At 32.9% G+C, this 2,342-nt stretch overlaps 1 protein-coding gene across 1 annotated transcript in view; it reads left to right on the forward strand.

The window, feature by feature from the left end:
• The first annotated feature begins 6 nt into the window (after positions 1 to 6).
• LOC106878234 (uncharacterized) overlaps positions 7 to 2,342 on the forward strand; it is a 33,811-nt gene continuing 31,475 nt past the window's right edge. The window contains exon 1 of the mRNA XM_014927396.2: positions 7 to 141. The gene's annotated coding sequence lies outside the window, so the exon portion shown is untranslated. The remainder of the gene's footprint in view (positions 142 to 2,342) is intronic.

Genomic DNA, 2,342 nt, shown 5'->3' on the forward strand with positions numbered 1-2,342 from the left:
TGAGTGCGTCAGTGTATTTTCTGAGATGAGAAGCTGTGAGTCAGGATATTGAACGACAAATCGCCACCGACAGGAGCTGAGATCGGACCTCGCTTCTTTTTACTCTAATCACCAAGTACTACTCCACCACCGTATTACAGGGTAAGTTAAAACGTTGGAAAATATATTCTCTATCGAGTTCCCTCTGCAGGGTCAGTTTTTATCTATCTATCTATCTATCTATCTATCTATCTATCTATCTATCTATCTATCTGTCTATCTATCTATGCGTGTTTTTATCTTTGCCTATCTCTGTGTATATGCGTGTGTATACTATGTGTAGACTATGCGTATGTGTTTGCGCGTGTGCATATATATATTATATATGTACGTTTGTGTATGTATATATCTATGTATATATTTATATATATTTATGTGTTTATATATTTATATTTATTTATATATATTTATATTTATATTTATATTTATATTTATTTATATATACATTTATATATGTATTTATATATATATGTATATTATGTGTGTATGCATTTGTGTGCTTGCATGAGTTTGACTACGTAATGCAAATTATGAATAGCCGTAGAAGAAAGAAAGCTCAATACATGTGTAGAGTATGTATAATTTGTTTTTATTAAACGAGTTAAGTATAATAATTCTTAATAACAACTGTACACACACACATTATTGTGATGTGCGTGTGTGTGCGTGTGCAAGAGGTATACACATACACACACACACATATGTGTGTGTATATATGTATATATATATATATATATATATATGTATATATATATATATATATATATATATATATATATATATATATATATATATATATATATATATATATATTTACATATATACATATATATATACATACACATCTATCTATCTATCTATCTATCTATCTATCTGTCTGTCTGTCCGTCTATCTATCTGTGTGTCTGTCTATCTATCGATCTATTTATCTATCTATATGTCTATATATATCTATATATTATAATAGATAGATAGACGTGTATATATATATGCACGTGTGTGTGTGTGTGTGTGTGTGTATGTACGTAAGTGTAGGCGCGTAAATATGTGTATACACGAACATGTGTATATGCGTGAGTTATTCGAATACCACGTCCATACACCGTAATATATTGTTTCACCACTTTCATACAAATGCATAAACGAACACAGTAATTAACTATATACATATACATTCATACCTATATATGTAGATACATTCGTTTTTAGATAATATTTGTTACATGTGAAACGATATCACGTCGTTGTAAAAGAGAAAGGAGCAAAAATGATTGAATCGACTCCCAATATTACGGTTACATGTTTTGCGGCCCCTGGTGTGAAAGCAAAGTATCCTGTTGCAGGATTTGAATTTAGAGTGTCATGACATATAATCTAATGTTGCATAACAGTTTACTGAGGAAGCTTTTTCCGTTTCTACTAACATATTACTCTATATTAGTTAATATTGATTTCTTGGGGATGTAATCAATTTAATCGATCTTGTTGTGTAATTTCCATATATTTTATCAGGGTGAAACATCGATCGGTAGGATGTTTAAAGCTCCAGACAGAATGCACTGTCGTATTTGTTCTTGCTTTCTACGTTCTAAGTTCAAGCTCTACTGAGGTCAAGTTTGCTTTTCAGCTTTCAGGATAGAATACCAATCTCTCTTCTTATATCTCAGAAATAGCTGCATTCCGCTTTCAAAAGTACATGGGGGTATCATTCACAGTATCCTTTTCTTCAAGATAACCAATTCCGCCGTTACCACGATGGAAGAATATAATCACTGAGGTGAGAATATAGGCGCCGAGGTATGGGGATAATGATATATTTCATCAACCACCTCGAGGTTTGAAGCTAGAATATATAGAAATGTAATCAGATACCGCAAAAGTAAATTAAATTATTTATTTCAACCATTTCTGTCGCAGAAAGTGCCCTAGTGTAAGTGCAGGCATGACCATGTGCTTTACAAATTCAGTAAATAACTGTGTAATTTCCTGTTCCCTTCTACTGCACTTTGGATAAATAACCGTTTGCCCCAGGTTGAGCAAAATCTTAATCAATGAAATTTGGTAGAGAGAAATACATAGGAGGCATCACTACTGATCTTCAATGCCCTTAATCTGTCACTGGTTTAACGCCACCACCTGTCCGTTGTGTGCCTTTAGTGGAGTTTACTCTGTTGCAAGCATTCTGATCAGGACCCCAAGTTTGAGGATAATAATTACTTCCTTCTTCCCTACATTACTTTGGAAGACACTGAAAAGGGGGTTGAGCGTTGCCCTTCCTCTTCTGGCTATGCTACATATATATA

This window comes from Octopus bimaculoides, chromosome 2 (genome assembly GCF_001194135.2).
Source record: "Octopus bimaculoides isolate UCB-OBI-ISO-001 chromosome 2, ASM119413v2, whole genome shotgun sequence".
Lineage (NCBI taxonomy): Eukaryota > Metazoa > Mollusca > Cephalopoda > Octopoda > Octopodidae > Octopus > Octopus bimaculoides.